Source organism: Pieris napi, chromosome 1, assembly GCF_905475465.1.
Source record: "Pieris napi chromosome 1, ilPieNapi1.2, whole genome shotgun sequence".
Lineage (NCBI taxonomy): Eukaryota > Metazoa > Arthropoda > Insecta > Lepidoptera > Pieridae > Pieris > Pieris napi.
Genome location: NC_062234.1, coordinates 7,527,286 through 7,543,141, shown reverse-complemented (window position 1 = coordinate 7,543,141; position 15,856 = coordinate 7,527,286). Strand labels below are relative to the sequence as shown.

Genomic DNA, 15,856 nt, shown 5'->3' with positions numbered 1-15,856 from the left:
TTTTTCTGTATTTTAGTGATTAAGGCTTCAAGGATATTTCGTTAGATTATAAATAAAAAAACAGTTTTTTTATTGGTGTTTGCTGCCATACTTCTTAAGTCACGTTAGTTACGTGTTGCTATTGCATAGCTTCCTCCACTCACCTTATCTTAGACAACTCTTAGCGCCTGTGTAATACTTAACCCTGTAAAGATCTTAACTTGGTCGGTGCAGTGAGTAGCAAATCTGCCTCAGGGTCTCGTGCCTTGCGCTCTACCGGTCTTTCTACCGGAAGTCTTTCTACAGCGTGTTACCAAAGGAACCTCAGCTTTTTTGGACATAATATAGCACGCAGAGTTCCCGGCAACTTGACTACCGTACTATGACTACCTAAATACCTCAAAAGTAGTGATTTTAGTCCATACAGTTTAGTGGCACAGTTATAAGTAAATAATCTATATAATGTCGAATCGCTCAATAATCCTTCAATCGAAATTGCATTTTAAAAAAAACTTTAATATTTACCATGAAATCGAATCGGATTCAATCGTTCAAATTAATTTAATCCTTGTCAAATTTGTAATCGTGTAATGCTTTATAGCCCGCGACCTAACGGTTATGCCAGGACAAAAAGATGCCTATCATATAGCTTGCTTTGCTATTTCGTATTGTAATGCAAATTGCTAGGTTTCAATATACTTCTACGTTCTATCCTACCGAAATAATAAAAGTTTTGCGAAAGCACAGATGCTATTTGTAACAAATGCAGACACTAGAAACCCCTTAACCCCCCGACTTTAATCTTTATTGCCTAGCCTTCTAGTTTTCTAACTGTTCATGAAACTGATACTATACTAACCACGACACGAGTCACAATCTAAATATTCATGTCAGAAAGGGCCGGATGCTGGCACGTCCTCGTTTACCAGAGCATCATGTTACCTTCATGTATCTTTAGCTTGGCAATACCAGCAAGACGAAGTTTTACGCTTGTATTTTGATCACTTTAAATCAAAACTCAAACTCAAAATATCTTTATTTATGTAGGTAAACAATTACACTTATGAATTGTCAAGTTAAATTAATTGTAAATTTACATTTACTACCAGTTCGCAAGTCAAGGGCGTAGAGCGGGTAAGAAGAACTGGCAAGAAACTTTCCGCCACTCTTTTTAATCGCCAAGTATTGTCATACAAATAGTTTGAACTGGAGCAAATCAATCCCAAGGATTAATATCATTTAAGTATTCCTCAAATTTATAAAAAGCTTTATTGATTAATTTCCGTTTAACGGCTTTGAATTTATTTAGTGATAATTCTCTAATAAATATAACTTTAAATAATATATAGCTTTAAAAAAAATGGTGAACGCAAATTGAAATTATTGAATTAAAAAACAAAGAGTTTTCGTTTACAGCTGTAATATTATCTGAGTTAGTACCTAATAGCTACATTTTATCATTTCAATAAACGTTTATTTGTTTAGCGGATTAAATCGCATTATCATAATTTTACGATTATTTTTCCGATGTTTGCGTGGTTTTCGACATGCATGGTAATTTTACAAGTTTGCCGTAAAGTACGAGTAAGTTCGGGTCAGTTTTACATTAAAAATAAACCATTGTTCAGTTGTGATAATAATAATATATAATGTGTTTAATTTAGCAACTGTAGTTGAAAAAATAGACAGTATAATATCTAATAAAAAAATTTAATATGTCGCATGTCTGAATTCTAATAAAAAAACTTAAGTTTATAATTTATCACCATTAGCAAGGATTCTACTCTTAGGTTGAATGTCTTCTAAAGGTATACTCTTTGAGCAACATTCCTTTCAACCTGAGTAATGCGAAATGTGCGCCACTGAAATTATTTGCTATATTTCTCAGAGCTTAAAAGGAAATTTATAATTAAACCTTGGCTTTGAAAGGTACAGCTTTGATTTATAATTGCGAGCTTTTATTTCTAATTAAATGTTACTGAAGACCACTTTTAAAATTTTACCCATAGGTACTTATCCTTACGTATCATATTTTATAAAAATAAATCATAATAAACAATTTAATATTAATCGTGTATTAGTTATTAATCGTAATTCGACACAATGCCTACATTTGATAAGGAGAGAATATAAAAGCTTTAGTTAAAGTACCTAATGTTAAAGAACAATTTTAATAACTTAATTTTGTAGCAAAATGCGGTCAAAATAACGGAAATAGATTATCAGTTTCATATAATTTGGGTCATCTTGAGCTGGACGATAAATATCAGATGACCTACGAAAATTGATCAGATTGCATTCGCCCAAGGAAACGTCTTGTGCACGCCTACCAAAATTATACACCCCGACGTCACAGATTACACCAATATATTTTAACATCCATTTTAACAGTATAACGGAATCTACGAAAACATTTTTTACAAATTATTTATTCAGATTTTAATATTACAGTTTTATTTAAAAATCTATTACTTGCAAATACAACTGCATATTGGTTACACATGGTACACATTACATTGGTACACAGAAATAATTGAAATACTGAAATGCCATTAAACACTCTAGGCTGGTTACCCATTCGTCAGCGACGTGATGCTCACGTTCTCCATCCTTATATTCCATCCTATTCCATCGTAAAACTCCTTCCTATCTCATACACGATTTCAAATTTTTGGGAGCCCATAGCTATAGCTTACGCTCTTCCGAAATCCTTGAAATCCTATCTCATAACTCTTCCTTTCTTGGCGAATCCTTTAAGGTTGTGCAGTGATTCTATGGAATTCACTTCCTGTCTCTATTCGCTTGGCTCCTTCTCTATCTTCCTTTAAATCTCTACTGTACATACATTACCTGCCCACATCGTATCCCTAACTTTCGTACTAACTTATGTGAAACTGATCTAAAATTATCGTGATTCATTTGCACTTTTTCTTTTTCATGTGTCCTTTTTTTTAATATTGTCCTGTTCACTGTTTACTTTATATTTTAATTGCTTTGTTTTGTTCGATTCGTTTTGACTATAGCTCTTAAGTATTTTTAAATTATTTAAATAATATATACACATCAAATACGCACTCAAACTCTCTTGTATAATGTATATTATATTAATAATAAATATTAAGTTTATATTTGAAAATCGAAAACCAGCGGCTCTAAAATAATGTAACAATAGAATAAAGTTTTTTTTTTTTTTTTTTATTCAGCTGACATATTCAGCTAGGCTTATCCGGCTTTCAGTAAGCTACACGTTTTGAGTTACACCCTGAAGCCATATCGAGGTAGTACTTGAACTGAGGGTACCTAATATTGACTCAAGTGCGAGGTTTCTGTCTGCCGTCTATTTGAACGAAAGCCTTTGATGTGAACGCGACCCTCACATTGACATACGTTGCATCAGAGAACTTTTTGAACTTTCTTATTCCATACATTTAACAGGGAGTTTTTGTTATAGCGGCCAAATATATCAGTTCATCGTCCTCTGACCAATACAAACACAGCTTTTTGGATACAGTTGACTGAGCTGGGAGGTTTTGAATTAAATACAGAAATAAATAGTGAGGTTGTAAATGAGACGAAATAAGTCGAACATCTCGCAAAACCCCTCAATGGGTAAATTTCAAACAATTATGTTTAGGACATTATGTTTGTCGATGACTCGTAAATAATTTGTGCGCTGTTATACTTGTGAGTATGAAAGAGCTAAATTTCACGCGCTTAGCTAACCATATAAATATTAGTCCCGGATTGAAAGTACACGAGTATTACATGTCTACAAGATTTAAGGTTCACATAAAACTTCTCCAACAAAAAAACCCTATTATAGTTCAGTCTTCTGTAGTTATAACCTTGTAAAAGACCTGATTATGCCTCTCAGGCAGCTTTCTATTAGGCAGTTATCGTATATTACATCAATTTTAAGAGAGCTATTCCATCTCATTAGCATGTCTGCCGTCTGCGTTCTTACATAACAATTTGCCCTAAAAGGAGAGTAAAAGATACTGTTTCATCTTGTATGAAAATATTAAGCCTATTTTTTGAAGTTATATTTCATTTTACGATTCGCGCGCACACCGTCACTAACCGACACCCTGAAGTTAGCTATAGTCAACATTTTATTTTGTGATATTTAAATAAACTTTATTTAACTAGATAATCTACTATATAAAAATAAGTCGGGTTTTCCTTCCTGACGCTATAACTCCAGAACGCACGAACCGATTTCCACGGTTTTGCATTCGTTGGAAAGGTCTCGGGCTCCGTGAGGTTTATAGCAAAGAAAATTCAGGAAAAAATTCAACAGAAAAGCGGGATCACCAAACGAAATGTTACATAAAACGAAGCCATCTGGTGGCGAAACGGAGTTCGCCGAGTTTGCTAGTGCGTTATAATAAAGCTTTTAATGTATTGAATACCTTTTTTCTATTGTTAGTGTCGTTTTTTCGACATACGTAGAATACTATTTTTGAAAAGACTTTTATCTTGTTACGCCAAAGAAGTATAGCTTCTAACGCGTGTACATAAGTAAGTACACACTCGATTACCATAAGACGTTTTTTTTAAACTATTTTGTTATACGCCTAGAGAATAAAGGTATTATACAAACTAATGCACCTAAATATGCACATAGTAAAATAACAATATTTTTTGTCTTTAAGTTATCAAGTTCCCAATCACATTTTAAATTTAAGATTTTAATTTCTTTGAAGTCGTACCCAGGCATTATTAATATTGTAGTATATGCCTCTCTGCCAGCCATATGATATTTGTTACATTGACAAATATAATAGTGTGATAATAAATGGAAACGGCACAATAAATATTATTTAAGACAATCGAATTAAAAAATTTTGTTTCTACATATCTTTATTTATTATTATTGTTATTTTATCTTTAGATTTTACTTTTTTTTTTGTGAATAATTTTTGCATTACTTGTACTCTACCCTCTGTAGGTGTTTTTCATTGTTCCACTTTAGGGTTGCCTGGAAGAAATCGCTTGTTAGCGATAAGGCCGCCCGTTGCCTTATAACTTTTGTAACCTGTTTTTTTATTTTTGTTATGTGTATGTTCTTGATTAAGGTAATAAAGTATAAATAAATAGCTGTAAATAATGAATAAGGCTTTTAGCCTCAGAACTTGAAATTCTCACAGTAGTTGCTTAAGACAATTGGCCCGGGTCAGACACCCTTTAAGCCCACATAAGCATTACATAACGGTTACACGGGCAATACGTCACTTTCTCTTACCTATCGGCTAGTCAATGTAGGTCGCCGACATATTGTTTATGTATTCTGATAGTAGATGTTTCACAAAGGTCGTCTATAAACCATTTTAGTCTATAGTCTATGTAATGCTATGACATCATTGGAATTCGCGATAAGATTTTGTAATCTGTTTCATTTAATATAAGCGATGTCCGAAATGGCCGCGTTTTTAGAGCAAGGTGAAGCAATAGGGTTGGTTCCCGGAGAAAATAATTGTTTGTAAATATAATAAAATCAATGCAATTGTGGCAAAGTTTGTCTCTTATTGCATTGATGATAGGACTTTTGTACGCAGGAAGAATTTTAAATTATTTATCACGACATCGAACTTTCGTGCTAACAAATGCGTAACGAAACGAGATACGGAGATGGTTAATCATACGATTAATACGCCATGTTACTTCGTCATTACGCCTCTAAATACCAGTTGTGTAATTGCTTCAAGTTATATGTTTTTATAGAAAGTGCATTTGACATGTTTTCAATTGAAACAAACAATATCTTGAAATACATTTTTTACAATAAATATTCAATTACATTATTTACAAAATCATTTATTCATATAGGTAACACAATGAACCCTTATGAACGTAAAAAAAGAAATAATGCTTCTAATTTTACATTTACTGCCAGTTCTCAAATCAAGAAGAGAAGAACTGGCAATAAACTCTCCGCCACTCTTTTTAATCGCCAAGTTTTTTGTTCTGCAAACATTACATCATGTTCCACATGACATCTTAAGTAATTAATAGTTAATTAATGATAGTGTTGCTGCATCACGATCACTATTTTATTTAAAAAATATACACATTTTTTCCTAAAGCTACTAAGATTAATAGCAATATAAAAGACGAAATATTTTAATTAACTATTAAACGATTACTTATAAAAAAATAAGAATATTGAACCATAAAACAAAGATGAATGAAAAGTCGAGATGAGTCTTGAAATCCAACTCACTTTGTTTCGTGAATTTTATTTTATACGTCATTGTTCAAGACCAAAAAATACCACAAGGGAAATAATTCCGCATTTTATAAAACTGGGTCGATATGGTACTAGCATGTTAATTGCACGAATCCTTCAACGTTGCATATTGGAATTGCAAATACCTATATTGTTCACTTGAACCCTTTTGTAATTTTTTCAATAATTCTGTAGCAACGGTTTTATTATGTATCATTTTTCAGCATCTTTGCCATTCTTAATTCGCTGACTTTTCTATTCTATTCGTGAAATATTCGACCAAAATTTTTTAAATTACCTGTAATGTATGTAACTTAAAATTACGTGGCCTACGCCCTGCGTCCAATTCTTTTCATTCGAATCAATGTATGAAAATATATACTGGAAAACATTCCACATATAGGTAATACTAATAATAATCCAGTGGGACTACAACTTTATATGGGTCTTGGCGTCAGACTGCATCTGTTTCTTGGATCATTTTTATTTCATAGACATTTTTGCATTTGAGACATGCCCTCACGATATTTTCCTTCACCGTACGAGCGATGTTAGATGCGCACAGACACAACGGCACTGTGCACGGCCTGGGATCGAAGCTACGACCTCAGCGATGAAAGTCGAGCTAAAGTCCTTTTGGAATGTAATAATAATGAAGATAAATTCCAACCGTAGTACATTTCACATGTATGTAATATTTTAATATAAAATAATGCCTGGTTCATACAGTATTGATGCCATCATTTGACGGTGTATCAAGAATTAAAGCTGGCAATTAGATGATCAAGCCTGTGCATAGAAACGCAAAATTTTATTAGAACGAGAAAAAATATTTAGTAAGTTACAATGCCCCGGACTTTGTTTATATTTTTCCCATAATAATTCAAACAGTGCCATAGAAAATTTAATGGAAGTATTAATTTATAGCAAGCAAGATGTTAAAGCATCCGCATTTTTGTTCTTCCTCCATTCATGAAAGTGTCTATTGTCTTCAAAGACGAGTGGAGGTTAACGAGCGCACATTTAACTCCTTGAGAACCTTTTAGGACTAAAATGTATGATTAATAGACCGAACACAAATTACCTACAAGTCCATTCATGTAGTGTAGAAAATTTGGCGATAGTAACGAGAGTTTTAAATTGTATATTAGTTTTACTAATTGTAAATTATTAGAATTGTACATTAAACTTAAAAATCTAAACCTGTTCTGTAGGTACTATAACAGCCACAATAATTTCCTAATTAATAAAATATGATAATTAAACACGTTTTAACTATGTTTTATTTCATATGTAAATCTTTATAAATTAATTCACAGTAGACGTTTTAATTTGCTTTTTTAAATACTAAATATGGTCTTCAATATTTTGAATAATGTTGTGTATAACAACTATTGTTTTTTAGAATTGAACTTTATAGTAACGATATTTCATATTTACAATCAAGTATACATCATGTTTTAAAATTAGTTTTAAATGTTATTATTTCATCAAAACCGTCTTTTTTATCTTGTTAATTATATATTCAAAATTTTACTAACAATAACCTGGCCATTTGCTGTACTAAAAAAATCTTAACAGGTGATAATTACAAATAAAACATTAAACCTACGGCAATACTACATAGCCAGGTAGCATAAAACGGCCTTAATAAACATGATTTCATTAACATGCAAACAAAAATAACGAAGAAAAATCGTTTTAGCGTTGATGCAAAACCAACACTACACCATCAGTCATTCGCCATGGCAGGTCCATTTGAAATTTATTTTTCACTGTTCTGTAATCGTTGACTGCATTGAGTTTCATAGAGTTACAGAGTTAACTTTACTCTCGCTATGTAAAAAATAATGTCTATAGATAAACTGTGGAAATGTTAATGTTTATTTATATGTTTAAATAATAATCGACGGACAATATAATTAATTAGTCCAGAAAATTTTAATCTGAAATTTATCGTCCCTCTGTAAATGCTAACAAAAATATTGCTGCCGCGCGGTTCGCAAAAATACAATTTATTATGGCATTTAATAAAATATATATTACCATAATTAATAATTATTATTAATGCCATTTTACGTCCACTGTAGACTGTCCCGACTCCCTAGTGAAGTACCTAGCCTTGTAATTTCGAATGTATGTAATTTAGTTCAAATGTATGATTTTATTATAAATATTAAGATCAAAATGTATACTGCCAATTGTGTCCCGAATATAATTGTTATTACAATAGGTTCCCGATATCATAAATATTGACAGAATGCGTCAGCGATAACGCTATGATTAAAGATAAAATCAATAGCTGTTCTTAATAATTGAAAAATGAAGTATTTATTTATAACATTAACTTAAAACTTCGTATTAATCGTACAAAATTGATAAAAAATACATATATGCATGTACGTTAATCTGGCTTAGGTGTTGCCATCAACATATTCTATAATATGTTTTATATTCTCGTCGCACTGGGCTATACAAAAGTGGTCCGTATGACAAATTTTTACATTCCAAAGTAATTGTTAGCGGACTAATAAAAAAGCTCTTTAGTTAAGCAAAAGATATATAACAAGTGAAGTATGCAACGTGCAAAGCATGTGGGGACAATGAAGTCACAATACAGATTTGCGTCAATGCACATGTGCAAGTTAGAAAAGTGCACTCACCACACGCGTTGTCGCTTAAATAGTGCACAAGTACGTTTTGTATAGCCATCTATTGTAATCTAGCGTTGAGAATTCTTAGAAATAATTGGGCATATTGTTGAAGGTTTCCATTCAAGTTTGTTTTAGGGTACAACGGTCTAACTATAAGAAATAATTAGACTTTCTATAATAATAATCATTTTATGAACTTATAATGTTAAAAATATCCAATTTTCTCAGATTGATCCTGTGTTCTACTGGGCTTGAGCCCATTTTTCAGCTATTTATGTGTTTGTCAATGGCTTGTGCTCCATTATTGGTTTGTCTAAAAAATATTTGTTTGACCATAAATCGAACCTAGAAGAATCTCTCAACTATGTTTACAATTCTGTACAACGCTTCACTTCGTCTGACTTATTAAGACTAAGCGAGATAAAAGATTTTATAAAACTTAAAGTTTCAATGCGCCCTTGCAATCTATGCCTTCGTATGTGAGCTTTATAGTTTATCAAACAGGGAATATAATTTGAAATCACGCGACCGACCGGCGAACGGGAGTGAAGAGTTTCGACCGCAGAGCCGAGTAGTGACCGAAGATCGAGCGGCGCTCGGCCAGCGCCGAGCCCAGTCGGAAACGAAAGATTGATGCGAGCTTACTCCTTAATGTCGAACACCGCGCACGTGAATAAAGTTATTCTCTTCGTCACACGTTGTTTTGTGACAGAAAGTGGAGTGATTAACAATTAAAAGGGATTTATTGAATGAAAACCTACTTCATTTGTCTCGAAATTTTTATCCAAACAGTGAAATTAAACAAGGATCTATTGTTTGTGTTTTAAGAGGATATGCCGGTTCACTAATTGCTGTTAGCGGAGGTAAGCGAAGTTTATTTCTGTTTGCATATTCGATCTACTAATAAATGCACAAGTCCGGATTTATCTGTATGTTACCAAGAAGTTTGGTTCCTTTAATAGTTCATATTCTCGGTAATAAATTATGAGTATGTAAAATGTGTTATAAATTGTATTAAATTATTATTAGCGAATAACAAATACATTGTAAAATTTTAGGTTAATTTATCTTAATCCCCTTTAACCAATAAAAGCATGCCTAATGTCTATATATCACCCTCATCCGTTCCACAACCAGTTCCCAGACATACTTTGTTATGATTTTTTGTCGTCAATAACTAGTAATACAAAAACGATTTAATTACTGTCTTTCCTTAAATAGATATTAGAACCTGTCAACTGAGTAACACAGGAAGAGGAAATAATCTTAATTGCCGTATCTCTACACGTATATTTTTATTGGAATTTATAATTTAAAGGTAACTAAAGAATAAACTTGTAATAAAGTCTAAATATAACACGATATTAGAACGATATGTTGATAAAATCAAGCATGTGGGTTAGGCGTTGTACCCTTATGCCATGGTGACTTGTATGGTTGAATGCACTTTCAACGGTTTTCATAATTCGTTAATTCGTTTATTATTAATATTATTACTATGTAGGTAAAGAAAATTGTAAGTATTTTATATTCGTGTGTTATTAAAATACTAGTTCGTTATAGCATGCGTTTTACAAACTTTATAATTTCGAAGAAAATGTATCTACAATAATAAACTTTTTTCTTATTAATTTCATCCTATTGTACCTATATCAAAACAAATATTTATTAAACAATTTAAGCGTAATTAGTGTTGAAAATAGGTTAATTCATAATTACATATTTGTATTATAACTATTGGATATTTTTTAATCAAGAGTAAGTTATCAAAAGCAAATACCTACTCTGTAACTAGTCTGGACGGTAACAGTGTTTTATGATAACGGGTCATAACGATATTTTGCCGTCTATTATTAAGGATATAATAAATAAACGATATATTGACATGTTTCTTAAGAAATGATAAGGAGAGCAATGTCCTGGCGATATGCGTCCCAACGATCCTATTGCAATTAATAATTTAAAACTGATGTTAACATCCAACATAATTGGTATAAAAGAATAAGATGAGACCGTAATAGGTGGCAACTCAGAGTGCATAAAATCCGGATATTATAAATGACAAGTGCACCGGCTTATAAGTCATAATCACGGAAGACCGAAGAAGGTTGGAAAGGATTTTTTAAAATTTGTGCTTGACAGTGCTGCGTCGCTTCATTGAAGTATTTCCGAAGCAATTCGACTTAGGGTCATTCAAGAAAAGAGTGTAGGTACCATTTCTTATCAAAGGCCGGCTGCGCGCTTGCGATCGTTCTGGCAGTGCGAGTGTCCATGGGCGGCGGTATCATCGGGTGAGCTTCCTGCCCGTCTGCCTCCTGTAATATAAAAAAAACTTAAACAAATGCGTAAAATACAGAACGATTGCAGTTGCTACGTTATCCTACCACGGTATAAAGGCTGATCCCCTACTTCCTATAACAGAAAACTGATTAATGTAATGTGTTTACTCAATGCTCCAATAGTTACGGCATTTTAAACATGCGCTAGAGACGGTAAACGTTATAGCCAATAAAACACTATGAAAATTAATAAACATCATTGTGAATGGCAGTGTTAGTCTCTTAGTGCGATTAAAAATCGTAATATGTGACCAGGCATCTAACAAATTATAGTAGATGGCTACTTATATATCTTAGCTATATGAGGTCATTAATTTTTGATGGATAAAATAGTACGGCAGCGTAAAAGCAAGGAATACTTCTTGACAATGAATTGTTCACTTTCTAGTAGATTCGCTATATTTATTATCAACTCTGTTATTTAATCCATCACATTAACAGTACCATCAGATTATCTGTAATACTTTAATCTAGTGGATATAATCAATAATGTCTATACAGTACTTACGTTCGCTGTTATTAGAAAGTAAATACCATCAACGTGACTAGAAAAATTTGCGTAAAACTGCCGATTTCCGCGTTCCCATCGTTCGTTTGCTATACCTATACTAAAATACAAGAAGAAGAAATAGAATGATATCCCATATTCCACCACCATTTCGATCAAAATTTAAAGTCATATGATCATCTTTTTTAATCCTACTGATTATTATATTTGTATAAAAATAACCTATAAAATCATTGAATTTAGAACCTACGAATCGAGAAACGCAATCGATCCGTTTCCGCCGTCTCGTTCCATATTTAAATTATCCATAATAGCAAGTTGCAAGTTGTAATGCAGAATATGAATTGCAGGTATTGTAAGCGCTAATAGGTATGCTGTATGTACGATCGTTTCCATAGTGCTGTTTGAACAACAGAGCAGCGCACCTGCCTGTACGTTTAAAAGGGGATGATTCTCATATTTTAACTGCGATAGGGCTAACTGGAGATGTCCGTTCGTGTAAAGGAATTTGGTGTTCTAAGTCATAGATGATAAGCCTTACATTTCCGTGTTGACACCTGCCGAAACGTGTCGATTCAAAAGTCGATACACCGTACTTAGTTATCCAATATGCAGTTTATTGTTGAAATTGAACAGCACACTATTAGAACCATTTTGTATTGTATAAATATTAAACTAGTAACTTTGTCTAGCGCGATTAAAATTATGGGGCTGGAATCTGGATATAACAGTACGGACTTAAAACGTAACGACGGATCTAAACTTATTCAACGTATAACACGTATAACACGCAGCGCCATCTAGTTTATTAAATTTAGTACACTATTCCTAATGGATTTAGATATTTAATCGGCAAAAAGTTGTTTTTATTTAACCTATTACTTCTCGACTCCTAGTTGTGGCAGTAACAAAAGCTTATAATAATAGTTTCAGCGGCTCTGTTCACCGACTTGTTTGCAGTTTGTCGGCTCAATGGGAGAGAAACCTCTATTTATTTTTATAGCAATCTGAGTTGAAAAATAATTAAAGAGATCCTTGCCGGGATCCTTAAAAACGAGGTCAAGTGTGTATTCATGGAAACTGTAGCTCATTTTCTGTATTTGGATGTTGGCGTTTCCCGACGCTTCGTTCGCGTGGAAATCACATCTCACGGAATATTTTTTGCGCTATTTGAATAATTTATATATTCTGACTATATCTACGAAAATTGTATCCTTCCATTCATCCGTCCTGACTTATTTTTTTATTTTATTTATTTACACTTCGTTGCAAATAAAAGAAACACAATACATAAAAATTATAAGAGATGCAACGGGCGGCCTTATCGCTAATAAGCGATCTCTTCCAGGCAACCCAAGAGAAAAACTAAAAAAAAAGAAACATGATGCGTGCGAGAAGTGCAGAACCAAATGTTATATAAAAATAAAAGATATATTAATAACAGACTAAAAACTTAAAAGCTAATCTTACAAATTTCATAACTTAACTGAGTAACATAAATTCAAACTATGGCATTTGTGACATTAATTCGAATGTACTTGCGAATCTTGTGTGTGTATAACCCCTCATTAACAACACATTGACTTATTTCAGCAGTACATCGGTCATGTGTGCCAATACTATCAAATAATTATTAAACGTTACGGTGGTTACCTATAAGGTAGTGTTCGAATTTAGCTATAACGAGTCAGAAATAACTTAGAAGTTATTCGGAGAAAATTCTTTGTAACCAAATACATATATCTTTATTCGGCGAACGACATTTCGCTGTACTGTCACATTTGGAAAAACTAGATTTCTGAATAAGCGACACACTTGCTATGCGAAGTATTTAAGTGTAATCTTTTCATAGAACTAACCAAAACGGGAACACGTAAACTAATTAACTATTAGTTGTTTTGGTTGGTTTGGTTTGGTTTTTGGGATTATATCCTTATTAAGTTTCTATGATAATGGGTAATCTCGTTCTATTATCTCATGTTGGCATTGAATTTTCAAAAAGTCCCTAATATATTTATACAGTGGTTGGTAGCCCTGAATCAGGAAGTTTTTTACTTATAAGGGTTCCCAAATCATACACGTTATAATGAATTGTTGTCAAATGAATAAACACATTTTTATTTTTAGTCTATAAAACCTAGAGAAATCCCAAGGAATCCTATTTCATTTTCATTAAGAAGGCCGCGGTCTTTAATATCGGTTCTTCAATAGACATCGAACAGTGGATTGGTCGAATTAAAACATTACTAGTACCTTACCATCTAAATTGCGATCTTAATGCCCAACTTCGGTGGTCTTACTATCAAAGATACAAGAAGTGACCATAACAATAGGTTATAGAGTAGTTTTCACAATGACAAGTATTAAGACAAGAGCGGCAGGAGCACTGAACTTTGAGTTTCCTTCCCCACCTGAGGTTCACATGGCCATTAGTTCCAAGCGTTATAGTCTCAAGATATCACCATCAACGCCTTGTTATTACGTAGCTTTATACCTACTGTAAACGCCCAAAATGCCATCTCTTTTTTATCTTTAATGAAGAAATTTACAGATTTATTTGAATTTAGTTGACCGCGTGAGGTTTGGTGTCGCAAATTGTTTGTTTGATGAAGAAGGCAAATCAGGCTAATCATTTTTTATTTTTTTTTATTTCTTTATTTTACAAAAAAAATATAATACAATCATAATAAGTTACATTTGAAAACCGCTGTGTTTTGTATTAATGTAACCATAGCAGTCTTGTTTAGGAGCGCGACAAATGCATATAAAATTAGTTTTTTAATTTGCTGTTTATGTTTTACACAGTGCAATGAAATAAATAGACGATTTCTAATATCTCGAGACAATTGTTTCTTAATTAAACCCAATTATAGCGAACGACTTGTTAAATTCAATGATATATTTAACATAATTACATTTTACACAACACATGTAATCAAAAGAAACTTCCTACTTTGTAAAGTTAGTCAAACGCTATGAGAATTGGGTAGTGGGTTAGAGATGAGAACTAGTGTTAATTGTTATTAAATGAAAACGTATTGTTATACTTATTACATAAAATAGACTTACTTAATAGTGACCTATGGCTATTTTTAACTCAGTGAAGGATTATTAAAAGTTATATAATATAAATATTGAAAATTATGTATTCAATATTGACATTACTTTACTGCCCAAAAACTGTTTCTTTATTTAATGAATTATCTTGAAACATTTAAGTAGTTCTTATAATAATCTTAACACTATAATTGAATCCATATTGTATTCTTTTAATAAAATATTGTTCTTTATGACCATTTCTGTCTTAGCATCGTTCAATGTACATACAATTTGGATTTGCGATCTTGCCAACTATTGGAGCGATTTATGATATTGGCTATTGTGTTAACATTTTCTTATTTAAAATAAAATGTCAATGAACTGAAATTTTACTATACAAAGATTTGGTCAAATATATTTAAAGGTATATAAATACATAACGACACAAAAATAAAAAGATGAAATAACGATGAAAGATGTCATACTTAGTCGATTATACAACCTCAATTATGTTGATTTAATTACTGGCTTTGGATTGGATTGTTCTGAATTAAACGTCTTTATCACTGCAAATATATAAACGAGAGAAAACATTCTTTAATTAATTAAGCATACCTGTGTGTGAGTGAGTGATCACACATGGGATTTGAACAGAATTATTTATATTTGAAGCAGTTACAAAACTAAATAGAAAAACTAAAACGTCCTCGTGAGAAACACATTATAAAAATGACCGCGTAGTAAAAAAAACGAAATATCGTGGGAGCCATTTAATCGCGTCACGTGAACCCTGACGTGTAGAAAAAAAACAAAATACAATCATTTCTTAGGTCAGTAATAAATATTTATGATCTCAGATGCATTATTGTTCTTGGAAGTAACTAATATTACATATACTAATATATTTATTCTTTAGAATAGTTATTTAACTTATTTATAGTATCTTCATATTTATTTCTACAGTCAGTAAGTTATATATAAAACGTCTTGAAAATAAAGGAGAGTGTTTTTTATACGAAAAAGGTCGCGACCAAGTAAAACATTCTATATTATTATTATAAAATCCTATATTACAATTTGATCATTATATTATCTAAGTCCTTCACAA

General features: G+C 32.1%; 1 protein-coding gene across 1 annotated transcript in view; it reads left to right on the top strand.

Moving 5' to 3' along the window:
- The first annotated feature begins 9,470 nt into the window (after positions 1-9,470).
- Positions 9,471-15,856, top strand: part of LOC125049483 — a 31,632-nt gene continuing 25,246 nt past the window's right edge. The window contains exon 1 of the mRNA XM_047648816.1: positions 9,471-9,725. The gene's annotated coding sequence lies outside the window, so the exon portion shown is untranslated. The remainder of the gene's footprint in view (positions 9,726-15,856) is intronic.